Source organism: Mustela nigripes, chromosome 8, assembly GCF_022355385.1.
Source record: "Mustela nigripes isolate SB6536 chromosome 8, MUSNIG.SB6536, whole genome shotgun sequence".
NCBI classification, from domain to species: domain Eukaryota; kingdom Metazoa; phylum Chordata; class Mammalia; order Carnivora; family Mustelidae; genus Mustela; species Mustela nigripes.
Window position 1 is genome coordinate 38,334,852 of NC_081564.1, and position 19,667 is coordinate 38,354,518.

The 19,667-nt window shown below is 34.6% G+C and overlaps 1 protein-coding gene across 4 annotated transcripts in view; it reads left to right on the forward strand.

The window, feature by feature from the left end:
* The window catches only part of DLGAP1 (DLG associated protein 1), an 869,387-nt gene that overhangs the window by 123,173 nt on the left and 726,547 nt on the right, over positions 1 to 19,667 (forward strand). For all 4 annotated transcript variants that reach the window (XM_059409267.1, XM_059409264.1, XM_059409265.1 and 1 more), the window contains exon 2: positions 1,619 to 1,762. The gene's annotated coding sequence lies outside the window, so the exon portion shown is untranslated. The remainder of the gene's footprint in view (positions 1 to 1,618; positions 1,763 to 19,667) is intronic.

Sequence of the window (19,667 nt, forward strand, 5' to 3'; positions counted from 1 at the left end):
TAGAGAGTATATGCATATATGCACGCAGGGTGAATGAGCAGAGGGAAAGAATCTCAAGCAGATTCTCTGCTGAGCACAGAACCCAACTTGGGGCTCAATCTCACAACCCTGAGATCATGACCTGAGCCAAAATCAAGTCAGACGCTTAACCAACTGAACCACCCAGATGTCCCTGTAGTGCTATTTAATAAAATAAATAAATAAATGTTTATTAAATAAACATTTAATAAAATGTTTACAAACTTAAAACTTTGAACTGCTTGTTATAATGTTAAATAAATAAACAGAATATAGTATCGTTATATATCTAGGGAAAATATCAGCATAGAGAAATAGTCTGGAAAAGATAACCGTATTATTAGTGATGGCAATGATGATGTGCTGGGAATATGACTAAATATTTTTCTGTTGGCAGATTTTTAGAAAAGATACTATTATAATGAAAATCTATCAAATGGTCCTTAGTACACAGCTTTAATTCTTCTGTAATTTTGACTATAGGAATTTGAACAAGTTGTCTTTCATCAGTTATCTTTCCATGGTAGTAATCGTCAGTATAAATCAATCTTTCATGTTAGAGTTAAATAGAAAAATTACTTTGAGGGGGTGCCTGGGTGGCTCGGTCAGTTAAACATCTGACTCTTGGCTTCAGCTCAGGTAATGATCTCGGGGTCATGGGATCGAGCTCTAGGCTCAGCACAAGTTTGGGTTCTCTCCCTTTTCCTCTCCATCCCTCTTCTGCCCTTATCCCTACTGGAGCACACAAGTGGACAAGGGCACACTTGCTGTCTCTCTAAAATAAAAAATCTTGAAAAAAAATTTCTTTAAATGTTCTAATGTGTTTCATGTGCTAAATTTCATTGGCTAATTTTAGTTGCATTCAATCTACTAAAACTCAGTGTAAGTAAACTTAAGGGAAGTTTATAAAAAATAGTATTTTATATGAAAACAATAGTAAGAGTTAAATTTCATACTTTTGCTGTTTTGCTCTGGATAGCATCAAAATACTCCAAATGAGCCCTCCAATATGGGGGTTCAGCAAAGACTTTGGAAATCAGACAGACCTAGTTTAAGTCCCAATTATACTGTTTTCTTGTTGTCTAACATGGATAGATTACTAATTCCCCAGATCTTGGTTTCCTTATTTGCAAAACAGATTTAATAGCATGTCATCTGAAGATGAAGTGAGATAATTTCTATAAAGTACCACCCACTGCTTTATATTATGTGTTCAATAAATGGGTGTTCTGTTTTCCTTTCACTGAGAACAGTGAAAAAAGGGGGGGGGATAAAATAACTACTCTTTACTGAGCCCCTGTTAAAAGCACTTGTATTAATTTGTCCTTTTCACAGTCTTCTGCAGAGGGTGTCCATAGCTTGCCCAAGAGGCAGATGGGTGGCTGAGGTGTAACGTGAGGTCTTGGTGTTGGACCCAGAGCTCACATTCTTGATGACTAGAGTAGCCTGCCAATGAACTGTTGTTTTGAAGATAGGATGAGGCTGAGGCTGTTGTGCATGTGGTTTAACGTATGTATGTTTAATACTGAAAAAAGTAACTAAGTAACTGTGCAGCTCTGTTAACAGATTTGTGCTTGTTTTCTGTTTCCCTCTGTTTCAGTACTTTGTGAATTGGTACTCTGGAGCACTTTCAGTGACTGCTACTGATATCTCTTCCTGGGACCCGCAAACGTCTGGTTTCCTCAGATATAAGCTCCGATTAATGGAGTTGGGGAGCAGATTACGCTCGTCTCACTAAGATCAGGTAAGACTTTCAGAATAATTTACTCTTTGCTGATGATATCTGACATGACCTGCTTAGAAGTATTTCTGCCTTGGAAGGTTATAACTAAAGAGACACATGGTGGAGGGGAAAAAATAGGCTCCCACAAAAAGGCATTGGTATATGGACTGAAATGTTTATTATTAGCTAAGCATATGCTGATGTATTTAGAGATAATTTTATTACTTGCGTAAAGTATAGGGACTTATCATTTAGTATAAGGGGAGTTTCATGACAAGCATTCTTCTTGTAAAATAGAACTGCAGTACGGTTTTATGAAACCTGTAATTGCTACAATCTACATTATTTTTATTGCTGTAAAATAACTGAAATGGAGAACGCTATCCCCTGGAAATGGGTTATGATGAAAATGTACCTATTGTGATTATCTTTATGCAGATCCTTCCCTAACTGTGAGCTTCCCTTACCTGTACTTCAAATGCATGTAAATTTGCTTCTGATATCTTTTCCTCAATGTCAAAATTTTCTGCTCCAATATATGAAATTGCCAGTCATTCCAGTTGGGATTAATTAGAAAAATAGAACTGGGATTGTAAGAAGAGAGTAAAGTTGAATCAGAAGGCAAAATTTAAGTAGTTACTGCAGGAAATCAATCCCAGAGGGGGTTAAGTGAGCATAGGTGACGTGCCATCTCTTAGAAGCTCCAGTAGCTGCCATGAAGACACAAGCTAAGTGATGAAATGGTGCTTTGGCCATGATGTGAATTTATCTTGGGTAGATAGGTGTTGAGAAATACAGGTCATCCAAAGGTTTTGCTTCTCAAGCGTTCAGGTTACTCTGAATCTCACATATCTGAGACTCCAGGTAAGTTAGTACCTCTTAGACATAAATGGAAAGATGTTGCATATTTAGATGGAGGATTTAGACCCTTCGATTTCTTGGAATGTGTGTTCACCTTCAACCTGTAACAACTTTTCAAGTATCTTACGCTCAGTGCAGGGAAGGGATAGCCCCAAAGTTTCCTAGTGAACAAAACCTGGTAAATGGAAACTGGGAAGACCGAAGCATGTAAACGCCCCATGATCATAGCGTTGTGGCAGAGAATTTGGGCTGTAGGAACAATAATCTGTGGCTAGAACTTGGACTGTGCCAACTTTTGGCCATGACTTCGGCCAAAGAGCTTATTTACAAAAAGAACTTAGTACTAGACTTAAATAGAAGTTGTTCAATAAATGACTATACTTAAGTGATTGTGCAAACATTTTTAAGGGTTTTTATAGATTCGCTAGTCCTTGATACTATTTTCTCTGAGGATTCACATTTCTCATCTGTAATTTCTCCTACCTTAAATTTTCCTTATCTTATCTAGTCAACCCTAGGAAGACATTACTATGATTTTTCAAGAGTAGAATTTTTTTTAACATCTGGCATGTATTATATTTTTGAAGATTCTTGGTATTTTAAACTATGATTTCACATCTGCCACTTTTGTAGCATTTTGATATTGAGTAATTTACCTTCCAAATATTTTCATCTTTGAAATGAGAATAATAGAATATCTACAATAATTTTTGTGAGTATTAAATGATGTCTACTATATGATACAGAAATAACCAATGCATGTGAACTATTACCAATACCTCTACTGTTAGTATTGTAATTATTCTTCGTAAATACTTTCTCATCTACCTCTGGTGTGCTTGCTGCTGTTGTCTTTAACTGGTGGACCTTGAAGCAGAATGTTCTATGGAGTTACTAATAAAATATTAATATATGCAAATTCTCAGGTCATGGTTTAATTCTTGGACATGATTCATTATGTTTATCATTTTATACCCATAAAATATATAAATTTAGTTTAAATGCAAATCTTATTTCATGATGTTACTAAATTACCTCCAGGACAACCACTTCTAAAATTCCCAAAGTTGATTCTTTCCAGAGGAATCTACATAGCGTCTATTTTAAATTGCTTCACATTTTGGTGATTCCTAATATCAGAGATTGCCATTTCAACTGGAATTTGTGTTTTAAACTGCTGACCAAACCTTCTGAATCTGTGAAATTGTAAAATACTAGGTAATAAGGATACCATGACTTTCTACTAGGTACTCCACCTAAACTTCGAACTTCATATGCAGGCTTATCTCTAGGGCTAGGGAGTGCTTAGAAGTTAATTCCTTAATCCAATCTTTTTTCCATCATCCAATCTTAATGCTCAATTCTGACTCTGATATTATTCACCATAGTATAGTACTGGGTTTCGAATGACCAGTGAGATTTAGGAAGAGGAAAACTTGGGCTGTGTCTCATGTGGAGACTTGATACTGACCATGGAAAACTATGTTCTAGGCATGATGATGTTCTTAATGAATTGTTGAAAACAAGAAAATGAAAACTTTTTTAGTTTTTTCTATCCATTTGATTGTCTTCACTTTTTTTCCCCAAGGTGTTTTAAAATAAGTTAATTGTTAAACAAAAAAAAATCAAGAATAAAAAAAGATCTTTCAATATGCATATAAAGATTTATGGCATATATAGGATTAACCAGTAAAGTAAATTATTAATATATCTAATATACCTTTTTATATGATCAGGGCTTAAGCCAGACTTTTTTTTTATAAGAACAGTATAGTTATTTTGCTGAAACATTTGCAACTATGTATACCATAATGTATTTCAGAGAGAGCAACAAGGCAATATTAGACCTTAGAACATATTTTGTAACTTCGTTTTTCTAGTCACTTATAGTTTCTAGCAGACTAAAAAGTACTTACGTAATTTTGCAAGAGTTAGAAACTATGAGTAGAGAAAGCAAAAGTTTAAAACCATTTAGCCTTAGTGGTGTAAAATATTTCTTCAGTATTTAAAATGTAAGATCTTTGAGAGTATCCAAATATTTAATGCATTTTTCTATTTATAATCCTTGAACATAATCTTGTATAGTGCAAAAATATATATAACAGACCCAGAAATCCCATTGCCTATCATTAGAATTTAAGCATTATCAAGTTCAGGGACTCTGTTTTAGGTGACTTCTGTGTTACTAGAAATAAATACTCTGTGTTAATGTAAACACTCCACTGCCACAGTTGGTGCATAGAGGAGACTATGGCTTTTGGAATACTGTGCATTACCAGATACTTAAACTTGTGGCTTTTAAGACTTGTGTGCTGGGAAGGGGAAGTAATATTTATTGTTCACCACATGCTAAGAAATTTATCCAAATTCTGGAGATGATCTTGTGAGATGAGTCTAGATATTCCTGTTTTATTTATAGATAAAATGAAGGTCAAGGAATTAAGTAACTTGCTCAAAGTCATACCCCCAAGAAATGCACAGAGGCATCATTGGAGTAAGCATAGAGACTAATCTGTATCCATTTAAATTCAAAACTACCTTCCATTTTATCATGTTTTCCATGTTATTATTTCATCAAAGACTCTTAGAGAAAAAGTTGCCTTCAGAATTAGGAGCAAAAATCTGTTTTTTGTCTGACAGAAATATGCAATGTCAAGAACATTAATAACACTTTTTAGAAGTTCCTAGATTATCCTATTTCTCCTATAGTTTCTGAGGACTACTTCAATTCTTGGGCAGGAGTAGAACCCAGGAGTAGATGTGTAGAATGGTGAAGTCATAAGGGGGAACTTCAGGTGTCTGATTACATACATCTAATGTATTCCAGGTGAATTCCTGAGAAGAAAAATGCCATTCTCCAATGCTCTAAAGGAATCTAAGCATTTGTTTGCTATTAGTGATTAATAGAAATTTAAAGCCAACTTTAATTGCTATGACCTTTCATTAAGTCAATACCTAATCCTATTTGGTATTATTTACTGCTGTGTTCAATAATAATATAATTGTCTTGTTTAAATTTTGTGGGAAATCTGCAGAGATAAAAAGCTCTTAGTACAAATGATATTTTTTGTTTTTCAAAGTATATAATACATTATTTGTACTTAGTGTACATTCTTAATCTTATTTCTACTTTATAAGAAAACTGAAATTTCTCTTATTCACCTTTTCCTCATATTATTTGCATATACTCATCCTGAAAATATGAATAATAGCAATAATTCACAATTCCTGTATGAATTGACAGGAAGGAGCATAGACTTTCATACAGGTCTAGAATTAACTAGATTATAATTAGGACACATTTAGATGCACCTGCTCTTAAATAGTGTTGAAACTCCACTTCAGTATTTTAGAGATATTTTTATAGAAGAGTCATATTAGAGGTATTTTTCTAGAAGAGTCATTTCATACATAATCTTATTTAGGTTCACTTCTATAATATGATTTCAAGAAGACTGTGGTCTAATGAATTTTCCTACCCTCCCCTTTTTAAAATAAAAGTCACTTTTATCTAGAAACAGCAAAATGTTTAGTGTGTTTCTTGGCAAATTTACTAAGAACTACATGGGTATTTTGAAAACCTGACAATATAATTAAAAAGGATGGTTGTCAGGCAAAGAATAAAGTGGGTACACAAATACCTTCTACCTCTTTATATTTACATTAAAACTAAGTGTGTGAAAGAAAGTGCACATAAAGTTAGACGACAAGGAGACTTCACTTACTGTGAATTGTGGCTACTTTCTTGTCATCTTGAGATTTATTTTTTTGTTTGTTTGTTTCTTTATTCTAGGGAAAAAACAAACTTTGTTGAGTTGTGAGAATTGAATGAGATACTGTTTGGAAATATTCTAGAATTTTAAGACTCTATAAAAATGGTACATGTGAATGTTGCTATTGCCATTGGTGTAACATGGAAACTTTAAATGTAAGAATTTTAAATGTAAAAGTATTTCAAATCTTGTTCAAAAAATTCCGAAGCTAAGCATTTTTAGTGGACTTGTGATCACACTTAGAGTATTTACTTTGTCAAATCATGTCTCCCTTAGCATGCAATATTGTTTTATTTTTAATTGACAGAACATGTGTCTTTTGAATAAATACTCAATATTGACATTCGGTATTTTATTTTTGTTAAATAATAAACCCTTGTTGGATTATTGAGTCATGAAGTTTTGGAGGTCCTTGGTACTGGTGTCAGAGAAATTTTATGCAAGGAATAATTATGACTATAATTTTAGCAGTTCTGATGAAGTAAGTTAGAATTATGTATATTCCATAACATAAATTGGAAACTGGAGTGAATTCATTAGTAAGTGTGATTAGGAAAGATAATTTATAATAAGCATCCCTTTCCCCCTCTAGGCTGTATTTTTTTACTGTAGTTATGGACTTGTCTATGTCTCCTTTTGGTTCTAACAAATTTTGCTTCTCGTGATATGAGGCCCTGTTAATATGTACAGACCTACTAAGGGTTGATGAATTGACCTCTTTATCATTATGAAATGTCTCTTTTTTCCCTGGTTATATTCCTTGTTCTAAAATCTTATTTGACCTTACTACAGCTTTTTTGGCTTTCTTTTTATTAGTGTCTGCATAGAATACAGAATTTCTATCTTTTTACTTTTAATGTTTTACTTAAAAACTACCACATGGTTGTGTTTTCACCACTCTTCCTCTAATGCACCCCCTCCCATTTATAGACTGTGTGCCTATGAATGGAACAACATACACTCAGTTGCTCAGGACAGAAACCAGGGAAATAGCTCAATTTCCCTTTGATCTGTCAGATGTATCCTAATGAATCTCAAGAAAATATGACACATTCATCCACTTTTCTCCCTTTCTACAACATGAACCTAAAGAGGTCAAAATTTCACTCCTCTAGATTTCCTGACTTCACCCCTAGCTGTCACCACCTGCTTTCACTCCATGGCTTGCACAGCGGCAAGAAGTGATCTTTGCATGCATTATATCATATCAAACCCCGTATAAACCCTCCAGTCTCTCCCATTGGACTTAGAATGAACTCCAAACCCTTTAGAAGGCCCTGTGTAATTGATGTCCTAACTCCTTCTTGAAACATATCTCATCTTGTGGATTACCCCGCTTTGATCCACCTGGGTCTTTCTGTTTCTTGATCCTTGAATCTTTTTTCTGTTTGGGACCTCAGCTGTTGCATCTCCCTGGAATAAATTGACTTCAGCAGTTTGCATTACTAACATTTAAACTGAGACCTCATGCATGCAAAAGAAAGATCTCTTCATTAATTCATCCTTTCAACAAATACTGGTTCAGTGCATGCTAGATGCCAGACACTGAGCTCCATGCAGAGAATAAATTTGGAAGTCTAAAGATACTTGGTCTTTGCACTCAAGGAGTTTACAAATCCGTGAAGAAGACAGACATCATTCAGTGCAAGTGCAAATATTCCCTGACAGAAGTCCCATAAAGCGAACACAGCTCTATGAAACCCATAGTAAAACTGAAATAGACTGAAGTTGTAAATAGGCTCCCTTGCTGTATTCTTTAACAGTGATCTGAAGGGGGAGTAAGAGTGAAATGGCACTTTGTAAATTCAGTAGAAATGAAAAACACATTAATTGAAATTGCAGCTCATATACAGAACTGTTAGCATGTACATTATGATCATTTTTGATTGGACACATCATGATTAGTAATTAGTTACAAGCCTCAAGTTGGCACAATCTGATCCTGTATCTAAAGCAAAGTTACAGGTTTATTATTTCAAATGGAGAACAATGATATTTTGTGCAGCATGAGATAGAAAAGGTAAGAAAAGAGTAATGGCTTAACATACACTTTGGATTTCTTTTTGTAAACTTAATAAAATAAAAATGATTTACATGACTGTAGAGATTATTTTAATGAAAACAAATGCTTCCTTTTCCAAAAGCACATTCAAATACCTGAATATAATTCAACTCTTTCTTTGACCTGGTCTTAAACCTAGATGCATAAAGGACCAATATAAAGGACAGGACCATCAGAGTGTTTTGGTTTTATTTCTGCTTCTGTCACTTCTTTGTCCTGGGTTGAAAGTAAAGCCAGTAATCTACTTAGAGGTATGACATTTCATATATTCTGTCAAATTGACTGAAATGTAAGAACTTGCTCATAAGTTCCATTTTCCTTCTGTTCTTTCAGCTGTGCTGACATTAATATTCTCATCTACAGAGTTTTTTCTGCTTACCTCTATTTACCCAAATTTTATTTATTTTTATTTTTCAAAGTTAAGCTTTAAACTTCCTCAGCATCTGCCAACTTTATAGAAGTTTCTCTGCCAGCAAATTCTGGTAATCTAAGCTTCATAATATTGAGCAATATTACCCTGCTTTCCTATGAAACTGTTTTAAAAGCCTCATTATTTTCCCATCATGTGTCTGTTAACCCTTGAAGTTTACTAAACCACCCAAATTAAATGGCTGAATACAACAGCCATTTATGTGACTGCAAATTCTGCTGTTCTGAGTAAGGTTCTGCTGATCTCTTAGGTTAGCTCTTGGACTTGAGATCAGTTTGAGATTCAGCTGGGAGTGAGTCCTGAACGGCCTCACTAATAGATCTGGCAGTTGGCTGATAATTTGTGCTTCTCATCTCTAGCAAGGTGACCTCTGCCTTTTCTTGGGGATATCAGGTATTAAAAGCATTCTTCAAGACTTTGTTCACATCACTTATGCTAATGTTGCATTGACCAAAGCAACAGACTTCTAGAAGGTTGAGAGGATCTGTAACATCACTATTAACACAGAGAGGGGAAGAATTTTTGGTCATTTTTATAACTACCATATCTTCCAATTAAACAACAAACAAAAACATGTTCTTTGAATCCTTCAACCAATGCTACCCATTTATGAAAAATAATTTCCAACTGAATATCTAAATTGTCACAGATGAAGCTATTAAATTCACTTAAGTATCAATTGACATTTTTAGTGTTAGCACATTGATGCCATTTCCATACAAGTTGAGAAGAAGTGGGATAAGACAAGTTCTTGATTGAGCAACTTGAAACCTATGAATTTCCTTTGATTTCTGAGCCTGATTTGTTGCTGCAAAAGCATCTCTCTTACTGTATGTGGCCAAGGAGTCCTGCTGTCATGATGGCAGGAAGCTTCTTGACTTCTGTGCAGAAGTGTTTGCAAAAAGGCCCTAGTCTGAGTTTAGAGATGAGTGTACAGTCTCAGGTCTTAGATTTCATCTGTAAATTGCATTCCACAAGGGATCAACTCTATAGGATTACAAAATGCAAGAGAGTGCTGAGGTTTTCATTTGCTTAGGGCACGGTGGAAAGATGTTTGAAACTACTGCAATTACAGCCACTAATATACCATTTCTCCCTTTCACATCTGCATCTGAGTCAGAATCTTAGGAATGCTTTTTTTAAAACGGCATGTTCCTTTGATTTTTCATTTTGTCTAAATTATGGGAAGTTTGCAGTAGTCCTAGTGATACTCCAGATCTTTAGGAAAAATCGAAGGACCAGTAAAGAATTCCATGAGAACTTCAAAAGCTCTGTAGTGTTTGACTTTGAATAATTAAAAATTGAACACAAATTATATATTTAATGTAATAGGTGGATTGAAATTCTAATACTATTAAAAACAAATTGGCTCAAGAATCTCTCTCCAAAATTGTTTGAGGGTTGCTGAAAGAGGGATATAAGGGTGGGTAAATGAGTGAATGGGGCCAAAAGGTACAAATTTCCAATTAAAATAAGTCAGGGGATGTAATGGAGATATAATGTGTAGCATGGCACCTATGGTTAATCATACTCAGCTGCATGTTTGAACGCTGCTTAGAGAGTAGATCTTAAAAGTTCTCATCACAAGAAAATTAATTTGCCGTCAAATATTTAACAGAATCCATAACAAACTCGAAGCAAATACAAGGGAACCACTTCAGCCTGAAAAATGACATTGTCAGAAAACTTGTGGTTAATGTCAGATTTAACAGTGAAAAATAATAGTTTCTCTCTAACATCAGAAACAAGGCATAGATATCTAATCTCCCCTTTACTCAGTATTTTACTTGAGGATGTTGGCAGTGCAATAATGCAGGGGGAAAAAATTGTGAGTTTGAAAAGGAAGTGAAACTGTTGTAATCAGATGATTCAGTGTTCTTTGTAGGAACCTCTAGGAATGTGCAAAAAAAAAAAAAGCCTTTTTAAGTTCAGGAAGTTTTCAGGAAAGACAAAAATTCATTGTATTTCTCTATACTGATAAACAATTGGAAATTGAAAATTTAAAAACAACATACTTTATAATAGCATAAAAAACATTACTTGGGAATAAATTGAGCACAATATATTCAATATCCGCAGGCTGAAAACTACGAACCATAACCAGGAATTTTAAAAAGTAAACCGAGAAGTAGTCTCTTTTCATAGATTAGAAAACCAATATTAATATTATTTACAAAGTGATCCATAGTTTCAATGTAATCACAGAGGAGATCCCATAAAATATCTTAGTAGAATGACCAGGTTATTGTAAGACCAATGAGAGATCAAAGGAAAAGAATAATTAAAACAATTTTTAAAGAAAACAAAGTTGAAAAGCTTACAGTATTTGATATCAACTCTTACCATATACTACTTTTGAAAACTATAATACATTAAGACAGTGTGGTGGTCAAGTATATTTATATAGATCAATGAAAAAAAAGTCTGAATATGGTGCGCTGACTTTTGATAGAAGAACCAAAGTAATTGGATACGGAAATGCTACTTTTTTCAATAAACATGCTGGAAGAATTACATATCCTTATGGAAAAAAATAATTCTCAATCATTACATCACCTGTAAAGAAAAGTAATTCAATCTGGAGTATAGACTTCTAAATTATAAACTATATCACATAAAAGAAAACAAAAGAGATTATTTTTGTGACTTGAGGTGAAAAGTATTTTTCATAAAAGGAAAATGATAAATTGGACTTTGTAAAATTAAGATATATTGCTCTTCATAACATACTACTTAGAAAACATTTGTAAAACAGATAATAAAAATTGCACCTAATAGATATAAGGGCTCTACAACTTAAGCTAATTATTTGAATAGACATTTCACCTTAGAATATATAAGGAATGGCAGGTGAGCTCATGAATAGATGCTCAACATCATTAGATACATGTAAATGAAAATCACAAATGAAATCATACCCAGCAGGATGAGTAAAATGAAAGCCTGACAATAACACATGCTGGCAAGGATGTAGGGCAACTAGAAATCTCATACACTGCAAATAGAAATGCACAATGGTCCAGCTGCTTTGTAAAATAGTTTCTCACCAAGAAGGCAAGCCCTTTCCTTGTGGCTTATAACTCCAACACTAGGTAGCTCTCCAAAAGGAATGAAAACACAAGTTTATACAAAGACTTGGTTTCAAATGTTTTGGAAGATTTATAATAAAAGCTGGAACTACCCCCACCACCACCACCAAGTGTCCATCAACTGGTAGAGACATAAACTGAACAATAGAGATAGAATGGAATGCTGTCAGCATTTAGAAACAGATTATTAATTCATACAACTTGGATACATCTCAACATCATTTTCAAAGTGAAAGAAGCCAAACACAAAACTTTGCATAATGTACAATTCTACTGATAGAAAATTCTGAAGAAAGTAAGCTAACAGTGACAAAGCAGAACAATGGTTTTTAGCAACTGGGAGTGGAATGGGAGTATCAACTACCATGGGCACAAGGGAACTTTCTGGGGTGTAAAGAATATTCTTCATCCTGATCTAAGTGGTGTTTATGCAAGGGTATATAATTTACAAATACTAAGTTATGTATGGTTTTATTGTATGTGGCTTATATTTTAATGAAGTGCAGATAGAAATATTTGATTTTCTATAGAGAACATAAGCATGATTCATATTTACAATCTGGAGTAACTTCTGTTACTGGGTTTCTGGATTGAGTCAAAAATTACAGAATTTAAAAGTTTTTGATTACTTAAAACTTTGAAGTGTGAAAAACATTGGATAAATAGAATTGCCAAAAGAAATTGGGTTTCCTGCATAAAAATATTCATTAAAAAGTGTTTCAAGGTATATTTAGGGGGTATAGCTCAGTGGTAGAGCATTTGACTGCAAAGTATATTTAATTCCCTGCTACATCTTCATTTTTATTGCATAATACCTAGAATCAAGAGATGTCCTAACTGGTAAAATATAGGATGTTCTTATAACAGTTTTCAGATTCTCATTATTTTTTCCAGTTATTGAACTGACTTAATATTTTCCCCAGATGACCTATTGTTCTGCTCTGGCTTTTCTTGGAGAGCTCAAAAGCTATGTTCTGTGTTCAGATGGATGCTATCAAATTTGGAAATCATTAGTGTCCTTTCTTAGAGTTTGATTTTAAAGTGAGTGTGATCTGTGAGGTAGAAGCTACTTTTACTTGGAAGTTTCTAGTGATAAACTCTCAGTATCGTATGAAGGAGCCCTGTTATTCACCGAAATTAAAAGGTCACTGACAAATGACTCCCATCTCTAGACCTGAAGCTGCTGAGTGTTTTGCCATAGTTGCTTCTTATGTTATCAGTCTATAACACTTCTTATGGCTAACACAAATTGACCCTGTGTAAAGTATTTCTACCAACTTATTTTATGTTAGTTAATATTTATATTCTATAAGATTGTAGCAAATATAAATGTCAACAATATGATGTGAACATGATTGACACAATATGTCAATTGCTTCTGCCCATTGAAAATGACTTATGTATTCAACTGTGTAGTCCTCAAACTGAGATAAAGACATTAATGATACTGCTGTTTAAAATATCTTCTTTTATAAATGATGACAAAGTTAATAACCATGTTTTTTAACTGTATCTAGTGCTGCTTGTTCAAAAAGGGCTACTTTTCTATCCTAAAGTTCTGCAATTAAAAGTGTTATAAAGGTTATTTTAATGTTAGCACTCAAAACAACTTCATTAATTTCATAATACATAATAGATCTAAGGAGAGGAATGGTCTTGGTAATTTTCACTTCTTTTAAACAACACCTGAGAATTATTTTTCTGTCATCAGTCTTCTATTTCAATCTTAGGCGTTCGGTTTTTTTGCAGTAGTATTTGTGTGTGTGTGTAAAATTAAGGTTTCCATCACAGATTTTTTTTTCTTAAAACTTAAAAAGGGCAACTTTAATTCATTACAAATACAAACAACAATGAATTAAAATCATAGCTGTTGATGGTGTTTACAGGAGAGAAAATGGAGGGGTCTTAGACCCATTGATTATCAAGTCCCACATTTGACAGAGCTCCTGCTGGCATTATGTATTTGCCTCCTACTCTCTTTTGTTACTGCTTTGGCTAAGAAGAGAGTCAGAATGTATTGTGGGGGTGTGTTCAAGAGAACAAAAGAATTTTAAGATTCTCTAGACTGTGACAATATATCATTTATTGAGCTATAATAAAAGAATATATATATTTAATTCAAATAACCTTTAAAAATTAGGTCCAGTTTAGCTGTTCAGTTTTAATGCATCTAGAAAGAAAACAGAGCTTATCAAATAGTCATCTTCTTCCATATTTGAAGTTGTTATGGTCGCTTCCCCTAACCCAGCTAAAATGACTCAAGCAGCTCTAAAATTGTGGGAGGGACAAACACTGGATATATGAGCAATACTATACTACCTCAGTTTCTCATAACTGCCTCTTTTCAAATCATGCTCTGTTTAGGGGGGAAATGCCCCTAGGGCTTTCAACTGTGCTCCATTATTTTTTTGAAAGTGTTTCTTCCGGAATTGAATTACTATTTGATAATGACATTCTTACCAGGCAATGTTAATGGCAAAGACAAGATTGAAAGTAGAGGGAGAAGAGACCAGAGATGGGTCAAGTTCCCTTTGTGGATTCACAGACTGAGATCTGATCAGGCGTGGATGGATTGGCCTCAAAATTGGAAGAAAAGAAGGCAAAGATACGAATGGATGAGTGGGAAGTGTTGAAAGTTTCTCCATCTGCTGCCAAGTTTTGTTTCTAGAGTTCAAGTGTAATTTTCCTACTTGGAAACTTTCAGTGGCTACTGTCTATAGTATATAAATCAGATGGGGATTTAAGGGCACAAATGGCCAACGATCTCCTCTCTTATCAACTTGTCCTCCTTCTTGTTTTAATCCTGTCCATTAAAATGCTGTATCCTGAGTGCACCCAAGTATATTTGAGGCTTTTCAAAATCTCTTTCCTTACCATGTGTTCCTGTTGATTTTTCACAAAATATTCAGACTTAGTTGAAGTACTTCCACCTTTCTCTAATACTCTGTGATGACTACTGGTAAGAGGTAAAATTAATTTCTTCTCCTCGGACCTTTGTGTGATTTATTAACACACCCACAGTAGGGCTCGTTTCATGCACTAGGTTTATTTGTTTGGGTTTCCAAATAGAATAATGCACTACTTTGTCTTCTTAGTCTTCACATTTGTAACCTTTGTCATATAGCAAAATTACATACCTACCAAATGGCTAAATTTGATTACACAGAAGAAGAAAACTTAAGATGATACAGCACCACGTTGAGAAAAAAAAAACAAAAAACAAAAAACAAAAAAAAAAAAACCCACAGAGCCTTAAGGGCTCTGTAATATCAAATACTATTACTGTTCACTGTTCCACTGATGATGCATTTAGAACTTTAAACTTTTATAGCAGAGGTAACTATTAGTAAAACAAGCAGATGCTAGTAATTTGTTAAAACACAAACCAAAAAGACTCTTGGATATATCTTGATGAAAAATTCTGTATTAATCAGAAGTTCTGTAAAGTACTTTGAATATTAATAATAAAGTACTTGGATATTAATAATAAATATAAGATATTTTAAGAACTAAATTATGGTATAATGCTCTTATTTAGGCAGGTAAATAAACTGAGCTTTTTTGTTATTATTATTATTATTAAAATACGGTGACTTAAAGTGGCCATTCCTAATGAACTTGCAAATTAAAAATTACATTTTTGAAAAACGGAGACCTTGCTCTTCCCAGTTTTCTTGGCCTCAAGATGGAACTCTAGTGTTTTCTTCAAGAAAGCCTTGGTAAGTATATTCTACTGATACTCTTGGAAAGCAACTGTACTCTGCAATAAGACTCTCCTTGAGAATTGGCTTAAGGCCTTGTTTTAAGTTTTGCCTGCACTCGAATTGGGCTTGATTTTAATATGTTAACAACTTTCAGATTTCCTCCTGTCTTCCACACAGCACAGTTCTATGGCTCAACAGTACATGTCTTAGTAACTCTTATTCTCCATAAAGATTAGGAAATTTTGCTATGTGAAGCAATAGATATGACCTGAATTTTCCTTTAAATGAAGAATGGAAAAGCTATAAGAGAGAAGTTGCTTTAATGATATATGGAATACAATGAATCCTGAGAGGTATTTGAGCCATTCGTCATGTCAGGATGCTGTGATAGGTCTTCTTTCTAATGAGGTCTTTCCTTTTTAGTACCACTCGCTCATAAGCAGAGACCTATTCCTTTTAAAAAGACACCTTAAAAAAATGATTTTATTTATTTATTTGACAGAGATCACAAGTAGGCAGAGAGGCAGGCAGAGAGAGAGGAGGAAGCAGGCTCCCTGCTGAGCAGAGAGCCCGATGTGGGACTTGATCCCAGGACCCTGGGATCATGACTTGAACCAAAGGCAGAGGCTTTAACCCACTGAGCCACCCTGATGCCCCTAAAAAGATACCTTTTAGTTCTTTTTTATATATTTTAGTCACTGTTCTATATGTTTGCAACTACAACAGCTGTTAAAATCCATGTGTGATCATTTGTGGGATCAAATTATAATTACTCTTTAGCTTCTTCCCTTCTATCCTATAATCACTCTTGAGTCTCTAGGGGGGAAAAGGGGTACTTAAGGAAAAACACAATCATGGGTGAGTAGGGAATATACAACTCACTTTGGGGGAGCTTGTTAATTTGTCAAGTTTTTAGTATCAGTAAGTACAGTGCAAGAATTATTCATGAAATACTGACCTTGGAGCCCTGGAAAACATTTTTCCCTCCAATTCTTTTGATCTCAACTTGAGGAGCATAAAATAGAGCAAGAAATAGACTCCTTTATTGCTAGAGTATATAGGAAACTCCATTGAGTACATTTTCGAAGGAAATTACATGCCATGGTATCTTCAAAAAATATATGGCAATCGTTTTAAAGCAGTAGTATATCTGTTTCTATGTGATGTTATGGTCGGGCATGGCCTGTACAATGTTATTAGAGCAGAGGAAACGTGGTGATAAGCCCAGTGAGCAGACGCTATGATTCAGAAAAGATGGTACCAGCTGAAGATTGTGAAGCTTGTGAAGGTGTCAGTGATAGAGATCCAACAGCAAGTCTTGAGCGGGCATTCTAACTGTTGGTAGAGCAAAGCAGCAAGAAATCTCAGACTCATATCATGTGTATGAAACAGAAATGTGTGAGGACTGATCTCTATTTCCTATGCTCTTTCAAATTTTGTATGGAAATGGTAAAGCCTGAGCAGATTTTAAAGTAGACAAGTGTCCTCTCCACTTTGGGTATCTCCTCTCTTGGGTTTGTAAGTGTGGACCTTGCCAGTAGGCTTGGGTGTAGGGCCTGCTATGAGATCAGTAGGGTAAGAGGGGAATTGGTAGTAGAAAATGCCCCTCCCCGCCCCATCTATAATTTTTTAAACCCACTAATCCCTAGAAGGGGGTGGTGATAATTAATAAGACCCCTGTCCTAAATAAACAGGAAGCTTAGCAGGGATATGGGCATGGGGAAATTCATGAATCTAAGGACCAAATTGTGGCACGGGGAAACCAATAGGGCTCAGAGAAGGTTGATCCTGATCATTTAATCATAACTTGGGCACAGAGTAGAGCCTTAACTTGAGAGAGCTCAAATGCCTTGAGTCCTTCCTAACGTAGTCAGGACACAGTTGCAACCATGTAGACAGCAGTGACAGAGGACTGCACAGAGGCTGACACCATTCATCATTGGTTGCTGTCTTTGTTGTCAGTTGTGCTGGGAGATCCCTCTGCGAATCCACGGTGCTCTGGGGCACAGCGGTAGTGGGGGGCGATAAGTACAGTTTCTAGGATGTCCCTGAGGAGGACTGTGGCAGTTAAAACAAGGTTGCTACTTAGATCTCTCCTAGCTCTGACTGATTCCTGTCTTGTCCAAACACCCTGAAATAGCATTTTACCACAGGAATACGTAGAGGCCAGAGGCAGGCTGCTTTTCTGTATCCTACACCTGTGCATAGTACATAGAACCTGAGGTATTTTTATACCAATATAGAGTTTAAATACTACATAGTTATTTATTATGATACCCACGTGAGATTGTTATTATGTTCAGAGTGCCCTGTACTATATAATACATGGACAAACACTGGCTACCCAAACTTGATGAAGAATATTTAGATGAGAATATCAATATGATGGGTTCATTTGGGCACAGGAAATATGTTGCTTCTGATTTCCCTTTAATCATATTTTCAACTAGTAGCAAAAGAAGTCCTAGATAGTGATGGAAAAAGATTTTTAATTTTTTTTTTCCTGGATCACTTCTACATTTTTCCTTCTATTCTTATGCCCAGTACCTATGTTGCGGTTATTGGTAATATGTTTAGTAGTGACAGATCCTAATCATTCTACAAGCTACTTAGCCCATTACATATGAAATATCATCAGTTCAGCCATTTATTCATTCAATCAATATTTATTGGTCAGTTACCATGTGCCTAATACTGTATGGCTTAATTCATTCCTACTTCAGAGTAAAAATATTACAATCTATCATATACATATTAGAGACACTGAGTATTTATGAATTCTGTTTAAAAGGTTTGTGTGTTTTATTCCTTTTTAATATCTGGTAACTGGGCTGAATTCAGTTTCATTAATTTAACTTTGAAAATCACTTTGTTTTAAAGTTAATTGATTGTCAGCTTGATTTAAAAGGTATAATTACAATTAATTTGGTAATTATAAGCTTATTAATAGTATTCAGTGCATAATACCAGAAGATTATAACTTTTCATTTGTCTACTTAGACAAGGAATTTGAGGAAATGTACTGTTATAAAGTGCCTCTAAAAAAGATGTATCAAAAGCTCATTAAGAGGAGAAAGAGAGACTTGCCAAGTACCAGGTATATTTGTTGGGGGCAAGGAAGCCTTTAATTCATTATAACATGTTTAGAAAGTAACATGGTAGTAGGTAGAGTCGATATCATCAAAAGTATATAGATAACAAAAACAATAATGTATATCCAACTTACCTTATGCCATGTCCTCTGTAAGCACTTCACATACATAACTACATTCTTACTATTATCCCTATTTTGCAGGTGAGGAAATTGAAATTGAATGACTTGTCCATTTAACAAGGGACAGAACTGGGAGGCCACCCAAATGGTCTGATTCCGTGTTTGAGGCTCATAAGCCCTCCCTCAAATTATTAAGTTAATGCCTCTATTATGGATAATTTAAATCACAGAGAATATATTTTAATTTAATTCTCCAAATTTAGTTTTTGGGGATAAATACAGATACCATTCTTCACGTAAATGTTTCTTATATTGTCCCTCTGTAAACCATGAAAGAAGAATAATGTTTTCAATTATTGAAATCAGTACATTTTCTTTATTTCTACTGACATCAGGTCTTTTGTTACCTCCTGCCAACTATTTTATTTTTTTTCTCTTGACCAAGCTCCTGTGTACATCTTACTAAAATAATTGGCTACATTTTATGTCATAATCACTCTGAGGCTCTGTTTTGTGAATGCCCTCATTTACTCATTTGAGGAGCATTTATGGTGTTCTTGTTTTATCCAGATACTAGGCTAGGTGCTGGCAAAACAATGGGAAATAATTCCAACAAACCTTGGTTCTTGGCCCAAATGAAGCTTTTATCTTAGAAGGAGACACATGCTGTAAATCACTCTTACATAATTACTAATTCCATTACAGTTCTAGAAATCTTATGAAATTGTAAAGCCAGGCAAGTTTATAGTAGATTTGGAAAGACTTCTTTGAGGAAGTAGTAATTTGAGTTGAG